The sequence below is a fragment of the Toxorhynchites rutilus genome, chromosome 2, assembly GCF_029784135.1.
Source record: "Toxorhynchites rutilus septentrionalis strain SRP chromosome 2, ASM2978413v1, whole genome shotgun sequence".
Classification (NCBI taxonomy): Eukaryota; Metazoa; Arthropoda; class Insecta; order Diptera; family Culicidae; genus Toxorhynchites; species Toxorhynchites rutilus.
Genome location: NC_073745.1, coordinates 322,519,632 through 322,533,162, shown reverse-complemented (window position 1 = coordinate 322,533,162; position 13,531 = coordinate 322,519,632). Strand labels below are relative to the sequence as shown.

The 13,531-nt window shown below is 40.9% G+C and overlaps 1 protein-coding gene across 4 annotated transcripts in view; it reads left to right on the top strand.

The window, feature by feature from the left end:
- The first annotated feature begins 10,166 nt into the window (after positions 1-10,166).
- The window catches only part of LOC129768245 (uncharacterized), a 524,264-nt gene continuing 520,899 nt past the window's right edge, over positions 10,167-13,531 (top strand). The window contains exons 1-2 of one of the 4 annotated variants that reach the window (XM_055769750.1): positions 10,167-10,236; positions 10,920-11,260. The gene's annotated coding sequence lies outside the window, so the exon portion shown is untranslated. The other 3 variants (XM_055769751.1, XM_055769748.1, XM_055769749.1) reach the window with 3 other exon arrangements.

The following is a 13,531-nucleotide window of genomic DNA, read 5'->3' as shown; positions in this document are numbered from 1 at the left end:
GAAAATTTTAGACAGTAAAATATAAACTATTAAACTACTTTTGGCATTTTCTTTTTATTCATACTTCGAGCCCAAGCCCGTATGCTCGCACCTTCCTCTTTACCCCGTCCATAAGGTTCTGTACAACGTCAGGTTGTAGTTTTTTTTTTAACAGAAATCGATTTTCTCTTGAAGTCCGCCTCCGATTTGACAACTTTTGGGTTCTTCCGGAGGGCCTGCTTCATAATCGCCCAATATTTCTCTATTGGGCGAAGCTCCGGCGCGTTGGGCGGGTTCATTTCCTTTGGCACGAAGGTGACCCCGTTGGCTTCGTACCATTCCAACACGTCCTTTGAATAGTGGCACGAAGCGAGATCCGGCCAGAAGATGGTCGGGCCCTCGTGCTGCTTCAATAGTAGTAGTAAGCGCTTCTGTAGGCTTCCTTAAGGTAAACCTGCCCGTTTACCGTGCCGGTCATCACGAAGGGGGCGCTCCGCTTTCCGCAAGAGCAGATCGCTTGCCACACCATGAACTTTTTGGCAAACTTGGATAGTTTCTGCTTGCGAATCTCCTCCGGAACGCTGAATTTGTCCTCTGCGGAGAAGAACAACAGGCCCGGCAGCTGACGAAAGTCCGCTTTGACGTAGGTTTCGTCGTCCATTACCAGGCAATGCGGTTTCGTCAGCATTTCGGTGTACAGCTTCCGGGCTCGCGTCTTCCCCACCATGTTTTGCCTTTCGTCGCGGTTAGGAGCCTTCTGAACCTTGTATGTACGCAGGCCCTCCCGCTGCTTGGTCCGCTGGACGAATGAACTTGACAAATTCAGCTTATTGACGACATCCCGGACCGAACTTCTCGGATCACGTCTAAACTGCTTAACTACGCGCTTGTGATCTTTTTCACTGACGGAGCATCCATTTTTGCCGTTCTTCACCTTCCGGTCGATGGTTAGGTTCTCGAAGTATCGTTTTAGTACTCTGCTGACCGTGGATTGGACGATTCCCAGCATCTTACCAATGTCCCGATGTGACAACTCCGGATTCTCGAAATGAGTGCGCAGGATTAATTCACGACGCTCTTTTTCGTTCGACGACATTTTTCCAAATTTACGAAAAATTGACAGTGAACCATGGCCAACGTGATCTATACACTCTTATCTGATTATAAGCGAAAGCTGAAGATATAATTCCTAAAAATTAAATTTCTACAGCGTTTTTTCCGTGATGCAATTTGATAAGACACACCCTTTATTACTATTACTTACTATCAAATGATAGAACATAGTTAATTCACAGCTTACCAGGATTACCAAATTTTCTGTCTAGCAAATAAGAGAACTACCTGTAACAGTTCAACTGAAAAGTTTATAAGGGAACACAGTAAAACAATGTTTTTTGCAAAAATTAATTTTATTATTGAACAGAATTTCCTTCAAGGGCGATTATAGGGTTCTTGCAACATCTCGATATCATTTCTATAGTACTCTTTCGGATTTTCCTCAAAATAGGCTTAGTTTCGATAATCACTTCATCATCGGTCTTAAATTTCTTTTCTTCAGGTCTGCGAACATAAAATAGTCGCTGGGGGCCAGATCTGGTGAATACAGATTTTTCCATTTTTTTCAAAATAACAAAAGTTGCTTCATTCTCAATGCTGTAACTCGCGAACCAATCGACCGATTGCTGTCAAATTTTTACACGTTTGATCCATTGAAAGATGGTGCTTTGTGATAGCCAAATAGATTTTTGCAAAAGGCGCCATCTAGACGTCAAGCTTATGGACTTTTCAGCCGAACTGTTAAATGTCGAGAGCGGAACAATAAATATGAATTGAATATTGTTCATTGAACTTCAAAACAGTGTATAGTGGAGCAGTTTGTTTTTTTTTCCAAAATATATATTTTTATCAAGGCTCATATGGCGTTAGCCTGACGGGGCCGGAGTTCAATATTTTGACAGTTTTTCTTATTATCTATGTTAGTAATATGTAACCGATTACTCGCGGTCGGCTCGAGGTTAGTATTACAAGTGTTCTCGTAATTGGGATGTTGCTGTCTCCAATGCTCTGTACGTGTGCCTGACACGGGATACTTCCTATTGGGATGCAGCTGACCATTAATCAGCAACGCCCCCCTAGTATGTACCCCATATCTAGCGTGGTGCGTCTTCTCGACTCGAGGAATCCAGAATAGAATGGTCACCGGCGCAATCATCAGCTCGTGTAGAGTTGTCATGAGCGGTACAACCTTTGGCTCTTGTTGAATCATCAGTGGACTGCACAATCTTTGGCCCGTGTATCTGTAAAGAGTGTGTGTATGTATTGCCGCAACTAAGTAAAAGTTTATAGATCGGATAGGAGGGATATGAAACAGGGACACAACGAAGGAAACATCATTAAACGTTGACATCGGCGTTTCTGAGGAACAGGTATAGATGAAGCAGAAGATCAGGATCACGGCTACCTAAGATATCCCGGCCGGGAGATCTGATTGTCTGCCTTGTTTGTTATACTTAGGCTGACCAAACGTAGGGGAGGGGAGGGCACATTCGGACACTTTTTTTCCTTGATTTTTAATATTTTTTGTAAACTTAAAATAATCCTGAATTTATCCTGCTTGTCATTTGGACATCAATGAATCATATGAGCGTGTTAGAGGTGTGCGTTGATGCGATTACGAATGGTTTATTCGAATTTTTGAAAAATTCCCGGTTGTCCAAATGTGCCCAAAAAAACAGGAAGTAGGTTATATCTATGGTATAACCGCAAGGGTGACGTAGGACTATCGTTGATTTAGAGATCATTTGTATGAAGTTGAATCTGAATTCATTCTGAATGAATGAATATTTGGAGAACTTTGAAAACGAGAGCGTTACGTTGGAGGCACAAGGTTTTATGCATCCAATATTGGATACGGAAATATCCTACTGATGGGGAAGAATAATCTTCAGAAGCTATCCTGTTCATTGCGATTGATTGAAAAATCACAAAACCTAATGTATTTGGTCACAATGTTACATGGATAGAAAACATTAAAATAAACTCTTTCATATGAATGTAATTTTAAATTCCCAGAGGAACTGGCAGATTATTTTCAGTAACGATTAGATATTTCCACATTTTCCTCGATACTGGAAGCCCACCAGTGGTTAATGCTAACTCGATAACCATCTGTTAATAGCACTTGATTGAAACATATTTGGTCACAGTGTTACATGGATAGAAAACATTCAAATAAACTCTTTCACATGAATGTATTTCTAAATTCCTAGAGGAACTGGCAGATTATTTTCCGGATCTTTCTCGATCCAAACGGAAAGAATTCCGTGCGTGTATGTGTGTGTGTGTAGCGGCTGCTTCGAGATCTTCCCGGGGAACCGTTTGTAGCATCACTCTCCTCCTGATGGATTCCCTTCTGGCCTAAGGTGCACAAACAGGCTCTTGGTGACACCGTTCATCCGCGCTTTCATGATAAATGAAGAGCTTCACCACAACAGCGACAACATGCTCCAATCGCTGTTCAATTAGAACTGAGTGGATTTCCGAGCGGCGCTCGCTTATATACCGATTGGTGATTTCAATAGCCTATTTTGAAAGCAAATTTAAGACTATTGAAACAAGTTTTTGGATCAGAAAGTAACAAGTATAGAACGCGTAGACATTTTATCTTTCGAATGAAGTGTTTATCATACCATTTCGTTCAGTTGTTTAGGAGCTATTAACACTCAAAATCTCGGTCTCCGGCGTAACGCTTTCGCTTTCGAAACTTTGATTTTACACCCCGGTATAGAAATGAAAGACGTAGTCCTACGTCAAAAAATGATAATAAAAATTTAATTTTTATCAACAATTACTTCCGTTTCTTCTTATTTTCGGCATATTCTGCATTTTTTCTTTTTCTTTCAAAGTAAGATCTATCTGTGCTTTAGACGCAATGTTTTGCAGCATTGTTGTATTTTTCCGATGAGCCAGTTGCTACCTCCGCTCCAGTAGGTGAAATCATTTGACCATTCAAAATCCTTGTCCGAAAAAAACCTTTCTTGAGAATCATTGAGAAAAAACCTTCCTGTCATTTTAATTCCAGATTGAAAGAAGCATTATAAGCCGATGTAACTATACCTGAAAGGTCGTGTATAGAAATTGTTTTTTCCAGGATGGTCACGTTCTGGGAAACTGAGAGCTTTTGCTTAAAAGGGCCTATAACTGAAACATCCAGCGGTTTTAAGTGATTTCTGACATAAGGTGGAAAAGATACATGAACTGTGCAATTTTCTCGGCAATATTTAATTGTTTCCAAAGTGCAATGACTTTTAGATTTTTTGAAATTGTTTCGTCTACGTTGCTTTTTGCTACCTTTTTCAAATGTTCCAGAGCATTGAGAAACAGTTTTTCCGTTATGCAACCGTTAGTTGGGAAATTAACAAATACAATGGCCCCAGTTGGACCACCTGTGAGCTAGAATAATGAAAACGTTCTATTCGAAACTAGTTCTGATGCTGGTTCTATCGTTTTTTTGTGGTTTCGAACCATTATTAAATTGATGTTTGTTAGTAAACAACAATCAGACACAAATTTTATGAGGTATTAAACAGTGGCCGAATGTGCCCCGTGAACGATGTCCGAATGTGCCCCACCACCATCCGAAGAAAAATTATAATTTCATCTAATAAATACAACTTCGATATAACGTACCCTCGATATAGCGTCATTCGATATAACGTACATTTTACCGCGATATAACGTACACATGTTCAATGTGTAAAAAATATTTTCCGAAATAGGTACTGAGAGTTTCATGTGAATCTCACAGGTTCAACAAGGGTCATTTGGTGGCCTGTACTTTTAACCAATCTCTAGATACAACTGGTTTTATGCTTCCGGATTCTAAATGAATCGAGCAGTATGAAGGGCAACATCATGAGAGAGGTTTGCTTCATCTTTTAGTTGAACTTTTTCATCATTATTCATTTACCTTACCCAAACAACAACACAAAAAAGTAATATAAGCTGTGTTTCATTATTTTGCTTCAATATAACGTACAATTCGATACAACGTACAATTTGAAAGAGAAATGTACGTTATATCGAAGTTTACCTGTAGAACTTTATTCCCCGTTGTATGAACGTTTTTTTTTCATTTCATATTAGTTACTAACTGCGGTGGTGTACTTAAATTTCTAAATCGTTGACAAAGGAATTAGGGAAATACTTACAATTTCAAGCTCAAAAGTTTCGAAACGTGTTTGAAAAAGGGCACTGTGTTGTTTTCGTAAGTAATAAACGACCAGGAGATGTCAAACCATATGACAGCTGTTGGTGGAAGGGCTGTTACCTACATATATTTTTAATTTGATTGAAAATTGTACCACTTAATGTTTACAAGCGTTGTCCGAAACTGCCCCACTCTCCCCTACTGTTTTTAACGGGACAGTACCGTTTTTCCGACCATTTTTGATTGTCCCGTCTTTTTATCGGTTTGTACCTATTTTGAACATAAAGTAAAAATAATCGTAATAAGGTCCTGTTGTACAACGATCACAGATCTTTCAAACATTTATTGGCCTTGTTAGAAAGAGATGTATCTGCTAATAAAGTTGCTGTTAATTTTGTTGATTTTTATTAGAATTCTTCAACATAAAAAGGAAGCAGTATTTTTCACTAGTAAGACGTTCTTTAAAATATAGAGACTAGTGTCCAAAACAAGACCGCTTTGTTGACTCAGGACTACTGAATTATTAAAATCAAGTCGCCTATTTACCACTTCATGGGTTTCGTAATCCGTGCCTTTTTTTGCGAACAATCGGTCAGTGATTGCGAAACAAAGAGGATTTAGTCGACATTTTGATATTTCTTGCTCAGATTCTGTACCCTATGGTTAAAGCAATGCACAGGTTGCTCAGGAATTGAATGGACGTGATCATGTCGGTGGCAAAAGACTTTGTGAAGAAATTCTACAAACAGTCCCTCTACACGTGTTTTCCATGACTCACGATGAGGATAGCTTCCACCTAGTGGGTGTTGCAAACAAGTAAAACTTTCGATATTGGGTGACTGCCAATCATAGGGAACCCAATGCACTATATTTACATTCTCCAAAGGTTAAATTATACGGTTCTGAACCGTTTTAGCAGTAGAGTCCGATTCTGCGCATGGAATGAAAAAATGTCGACGGAAGGTTTTTTTTATATTCTTTTCGATCTTGAATTTTGCATCGAGCAAAACCGTCGTGTGTAACAACAGTATTAGGAGAGACTGCTGACTGGTTGCTAGTTGGAGCGGGGCTGAGTGTTACAAATCGCGAATGGCTTATTCATACACAATAAGTTATAAACGGGTAGGGCTAATTTGTAAAATCTTCTCTCTTCACAGAGTCCGTAGGAACAAACGCTGCATTTTCAGCGAGCAATTTACGCACGCCTTTTCGCAGTGGTATATAAAAATTGTACCTCACAACTCCACTTGTAATGTATAATAATGAAATGTATAACATACTAATTCGATTGATATGCAAATCATCAACATCCGTTGGCAGCAAAAATAGTTATTAACATTATAACATTTCATAAAAACGTGACTTATTTTCCTAAATAATTCTAAGTTTTCTCAACTGTCAGGGATTCAAAGTGGTATTAGTAAAAAAATAACCCAGATAGATTACAGGAATTATATTTAATGAGAACAAAAGGTGTAACAAATGCTACCTACCAGCTGCAAATCGTACTGTGCAAATATCTTCGAAAACATTGTAATGGGTTGTATCTAGGACACCACCGCAGTTTTGAACGTAGAACTACGGAATTATATTATTCAATCCACTTGTTTATCACTTCGGATATTATTTTAGAATGCATCGAAATTTTTGTAATATCTTTTTAGCTATTTAATTTTTTATTACTTAAGTAGATTCCAATAAATCGAGTAGAGTCGAAAGCTTCCAGCACTTCTCGTTTATTTGGCTCAACTCGCATAAGACTTTCTCCTTCCCGCTCAGATATCGATCACGAACTATGAACCCTTTTGCTCCTATATTCCGCTTGAGATGTGATCGAACTCCACAACATGCAACAGTAAGATTACCCTGCTGGAATTTGGAAGCATACTTTCATGAAATATGCGTTTATCTAAATAAATGCAGTGTATATCTATATTCCAAAATTCTGGATACTTTTCCATATCCGCACTAAAGGGTGTGTCACATCAAATTGTATCACGGAAAAAACGCTGTAGAAATTCGCCCAGTAGACCGATCCTTTTGAAAATTTTAGACAGTAAAATAAAAACTATTAAACAACTTTTGGCATTTTCTTTTTATTCATACTTCGAGCCCAAGCCCGTATGCTCGCACCTTCCTCTTTACCCCGTCCATAAGGTTCTGTACAACGTCAGGTTGTAGTTTTTTTGAACAGAAATCCATTTTCTCTTGAAGTCCGCCTCCGATTTGACAACTTTTGGGTTCTTCCGGAAGGCCTGCTTCATAATCGCCCAATATTTCTCTATTGGGCGAAGCTCCGGCGCGTTGGGCGGGTTCATTTCCTTTGGCACGAAGGTGACCCCGTTGGCTTCGTACCACTCCAACACGTCCTTTGAATAGTGGCACGAAGCGAAATCCGGCCAGAAGATGGTCGGGCCCTCGTGCTGCTTCAATAGTGGCAGTAAGCGCTTCTGTAGGCACTCCTTAAGGTAAACCTGCCCGTTTACCGTGCCGGTCATCACGAAGGGGGCGCTCCGCTTTCCGCAAGAGCAGATCGCTTGCCACACCATGTACTTTTTGGCAAACTTGGATAGTTTCTGCTTGCGAATCTCCTCCGGAACGCTGAATTTGTCCTGTGCGGAGAAGACCAACAGGCCCGGCAGCTGACGAAAGTCCGCTTTGACGTAGGTTTCGTCGTCCATTACCAGGCAATGCGGCTTCGTCAGCATTTCGGTGTACAGCTTCCGGGCTCGCGTCTTCCCCACCATGTTTTGCCTTTCGTCGCGATTAGGAGCCTTCTGAACCTTGTATGTACGCAGGCCCTCCCGCTGCTTGGTCCGCTGGACGAATGAACTTGACAAATTCAGCTTATTGACGACATCCCGGACCGAACTTCTCGGATCACGTCTAAACTACTTAACTACGCGCTTCTGATCTTTTTCACTGACGGAGCATCCATTTTTGCCGTTCTTCACCTTCCGGTCGATGGTTAGGTTCTCGAAGTATCGTTTTAGTACTCTGCTGACCGTGGATTGGACGATTCCCAGCATCTTACCGATGTCCCGATGTGACAACTCCGGATTCTCGAAATGAATGCGCAGTATTAATTCACGACGCTCTTTTTCGTTCGACGACATTTTTCCAAATTTACGAAAAATTGACAGTGAAGCATGGCCAACGTGATCTATACACTCTTATCTGATTATAAGCGAAAGCTGAAGATATAATTCCTAAAAATTAAATTTCTACAGCGTTTCATCCGTGATGCAATTTGATGTGACACACCCTTTAGCACAAAAGATTCTCATACGCTGCTCTTCTTTGTCGTCTTGTTCTTCTTGGATGGCACTAACGTTCCGAGTTGAACTTTTGCCTTCTCAACGTAAGTATTACTAGCGTCATTTCTTATTAGTAGTACTTAGTTGAGATTTCTATGCCGAATAACACGCCTTGAATGTATTCTGGAGTGACAAGCTCTAGAATACGTGTGACCTCAGTGCAAGTCGGAAGAAATTTCTTTGACGAAAAATCCCCCGACCAGAACGGGAATCGAACCCGAACCCCCGGCATAATAATGTGGGTCGCTAACCACTCGGCCACGGGAGCACTCTCTCGTAGCACACCTCGATACAGACGGCTTCCTCTCCTTGTATAGAGCTGTGTGTGTATGTGTGTGAAATCAGCATTAGGCATGAATGATATCCACTCGTTGTGTTATGCTCACTAGCATCTGTGTTTTCATTCTAATTAATTTTTGGTTTCGACTCTAGCCCTGTGAAGGGCCCTAGTGGAAAGAAACTCTATTCCATACTCCTCCTTCACCCGGTAAGAAAACAATTCTCTCCCGCTCGACGCTCTGCGGCAAATATGTTGCTTCGATGAGCACCAAATGAGAAATGGTGTGGCTTCAAATCGCGACCGAAAAGAATGTATCATTTGCTCGTTATTGACAGCTCTGTTCGGGAACGCACACAAATCGGCAGAATGAATGTATGGGAAAATGAGAATGCTTCAAGTGTTCATTAATTTAAACTGTTTAGGCATTAGTGGATAGTACTGTATAGTATATCAAGCGAATCTTAGAGAATTTCCGATTCCATTGGTGTGCAAAGTATCAAAATTTGTTCGCTGTGAAAATAGTTATTAACGTTAACTTTATTTCACAAAAACGTGACCTGTTTTCTGATTTGGCACCCTTCCTGAAAGACGTAGTTCTACGTCAAAAAGAAAAGAAATTTTTATAATATAAGCAATTATATTTTGATTATATTTTGTGTTTGCAGTGCAGTTGAAAGGACTTTTCTACGATGATTACGCTATGATAATTGCCAAATAGAACTTTGATCTTGACAAATTTTCTGATAAAATTTCCCAAAATCATTATCTCCTTCGCAAAGTATCTTCAGCATTTAAATATTCCTTCGTTGCAGCGAGCAAAGCAGGTACACCTAAGAATGTTTGATCGATTGACTTCCTTCTCGGTTTTATTCACTCAATAAAATTCTCAAAAAAAATATTATATCTCCTCACCTATTTTGTTGGATTGGAGCAGAGTGTTAAATTTTTACCAAGTTCAACGGAATTTACGATATTTTATGCTATTATCAATTGAAATACCAACAAAAACATTTACAGCCACAATCAGCTAGTCGTTCGCCGGAAGGTCTGTAGTGTGTCCCAGTTCAGCACTGCCATCATCTGGTGCTGCGTGAGTAACAGCGCCATACCACACCATCTCACAGCATCTCACCAGCGAACTCTCGACTGGTCACAGCATCCTCGAAGCATTCTCACGTGCTGATTTGAAATTCTCGCTCTCTGCCCCAGTGTGTCTCCGTAATAACGTGGGAACGTGTTTCCGCGAATCCAGTCAAACTCCACCGTGCCGTGGCTTAGGTGGCCAGAGAGAACGGAGCGTTTGTCCACACAGAGAGGGAGTAAAACGTGGAAAATGTGTCTGTTTCCCTTCAGGTCGGAAAATTCTGCTCAGTGCCGTGAGGAGCATTGGCGCGATCGGACTGTTGTTGATACCGGGCGCGACGAGCGTATTGACCTGTGTGTTCTGCTTCGTAAGCTGTAAACCGTTGTGTGACCCCTCGCACAGTATCTTGGCTCTTTGAATGTATGGCCTGGTGCTGCTGAGGCTGCAGGGTTGATGGACGAGAAATGTGGTACTCCATGTGGGAGTCAGGAGAGGGGGCTGGGAAACGGGGTCCTGAGAGCGAATAGATGCTAAGCGAGATTCTCCCAGACTCTCCTGGCCACTACTTTGGTCGTCGAATGTCGTCATTGTGAGAGGAATGGAGCGGTGTGTGCTGCTGTGTGGAGATTTGTGGCCGAGATGGAGGGAAAACTTCAGCCAACATCCTTCAGTTTCGCTACCTGAGCCTGTACGAATCTTGTGCGTGTGTGTCTGCAACAGGGGGTCGATGTGATAAGCGTGAATGTTACCGTGAGAGAAAAGCAACAAGGTATCATCTATGTGTGTGTGCAAGTGTGCGTGCGAATAGCGAGTCTGACGTCGGAAGTTGTGGGTGGTAGGCTGCAGGATGCTGGTAATGTTTTCTGGTCGGACGATAGCACGAGCCAAGTGCTAAGATGTGTGAAGAACGAAAGAAAAACAGTTTTTAATTAGAGGAAGAATCGCAGAACAATGGTCGAGTAGTGTTGGCAGGAGCAACTGCCGATTTACAACAAAAATAATAACATGGCGCGGAGAAGAATGGACAGAATAACAACCGTTTACTTTTAGCAAGGATAACGCCGTGTCCGGAGGATTCGCGTGTTCTTTTTTTTTTGGAGCTCATACTTGTGTATATATCAGTTTTCCTAGTTTTCCGCGGATGAGAGACTTGTGCGTGTGTGTACCCAGTCGTAGTCAATAGCTGAAGGTATCTTGTGTTTTTATTTCCGAACACAGGAGAGCAATGCGAAAATGGTGATTTGACTTCGGAATATTTGATAAGCTGCTACTGCTGCTGGAGTTCCAGCACAAAATTCAACGCTGCGAATAAGCCTCAACGAAGCCCGGAATACTAGTGAATTCTAAAATCCTATCGTATTAGAAGCACAATTTGCTAAGTACGGATGAGTGTAAGTGCGGGGGTTAAAGTGCTTTAGTGTTCAGGAAGAATTATCAACATTAATTGGGATAAAATCACCTGGAAAACGGAAAATTCCTGGCCAGAGAGAATGGTTCGAATGTAAGGAGGCATAGAAATTCTCATTCTCTCACTCATTTTTACCTCTCGAGCGGTGCTACCGCTGGCGGAGGCTTTAAACCGTGCTTTTCGTATTCATGAAGTACAACAGAGGAGGATCCGTCTGAACAAAAGAAAGCAGTCTCCCTAAAATATCTGTGCTTTCTTGGTAATCATCATTGGAGGGAAAAAGTGTGTTCGAGGTAACCTTGTGAAATTAGTGATAATAAACTGAACCATGTGTGCCGTTGGATAATTGGAAAATAATATGCGGGGGAGTGTGATGTGAGCCTTCTAACCTTTTCTCTGAGTAGTGTTATTGAGGCATACTGTTTTTGAAGCTTCAACCACAGCGGATTGTTGGCAGAGGCATGCTATTCGGTGACAACGGCTGTGTATAGAATAGAATGGGGGAGTCTGAGCATCCCCCTCTGTTTTGTGGTGAAATAGACGTGTCTTTTTTCTTATTGTAACTAGAACAAAAGCTGGTTCCTATGAATGGATTGTGTAAGAGTCTCCATTTTAATAAGTGGACACCTGTTTTAAGCAATATCCATTTGTCGAGTGAAGCTGAAGACTCTTCGGGACATTATTCTGTATCGTAAAATTTGAACAGATTTGTTCAGAGACTCAGCTTCATCACCAATAACACTTTCTGATTGCACAGCATCGTTCTACAGTCAAAGTAAATTTTTGTGTAAATGTTGAATGGGTTCAATGAATTCTTCCCGGAAGTGGGATGATCTGTCCGTATCGTTATTTCTTCACAAATTTGTCCATCATTCAATCACGATTCTGTCAGGAAGATGGGGTACAGTTATTAGGGAAATTGTTTATGAAGAACCGAAAATGAAAAAAATGATTAACGTTTATTTCTGGAATATATTAGGTGCGCAAATTTTTGTATTTTGTATTTTTGCTGAGTTGCTGGTTTTGGTTCCGTATGATCGTCGTGTGTGGGAAGTGTTGATTTTCTTTTTTCATTCGAAGAGAATGGCGGCTGAAGCGCATGAAGATCTCCAAAAAATTTACGGAGATGCTACTCCAAGTGAAACAAAGTGCCGTGATTGATTTTGTCGCTTCAAACATGGGTCTTGCTCGGTCTTGCTTCTACGTCGTCTGCTTGGACAAATATTTTCGTTGCGAAAGTTATGCTGTATATTTGAAAGGCCAGCTCGGTTTTATTTGTTATGAACCTTTGTAACCATCAGTAGGAAATGGTATCGAATTCGTTTGATGCGATTGAGCCGTGCACTTCACCGAAAACGGCCACAATATACAAACAGAGGCTCGAACAAGTGATTTTACACCTCGACAACGCTCGTCCTCACGTTGCTAAAACCGTTTCACGTTGCTATACCCGTTTCAAACCTACTTGGAAACGCTCAAATGGGAAGCCCTGCTCCATAGGCCATATTACGCCACCCGACTATTAATTGTTCCGTTCAAAAGCACATGGTCTGGCTAATCGGCAGTTTCGCTCATATGAAGACATCGTAAAACGGCTTGACTCGTAGATTTCAATACAATCCAATACTTTGAATGAGTCATTCGTAATCTTTTTTCACAGCGAGAGCTTAGTTACGCACCTTGTATAAAAAACGATGGCTGAAAGTTTACAAATTACAGTTTCTATCATTATTGGAGAGAGGCATGTATAGCATTAAAGATATTAAAAGATTATTTTAAAGATAATTATTAAAGATTATTTTGAATAGTGTTGTGAAAATGCCCGCCATGAATACTGAGAATATTATGCTAAAAATTATCCCTTCAGGCCATCTCGAACATGAAATTGTAACATTGTTCGTTGGAAGTTACATTGAGGGAGGCTTTATTAAAAGAATGATTAGGTCTAGCGATGATTTTCGATAGCTATGAACTTCAGACGTTGTGATTTGCGCCTTTCCAGCGTGACGTGACAAGGTTTTTTTTTTCCCCAAAATATATATTTTATTAAGGCACATGTGGCGTTAGCCTGACGGGGCCGGGAGTCCAATATTTTGACAATTTTTGTCTTACAACTATGTTAGTAATATGTAACCGATTACTCGCGGTTGGCTCGAGGTTAGTATTACAAGTGTTCTCATAATTGGTATGTTGCAGTCTGCGATGCTCTGTACGTGTGCCCGACACGGGATACTTCCTATTGGGATGCAGCTGA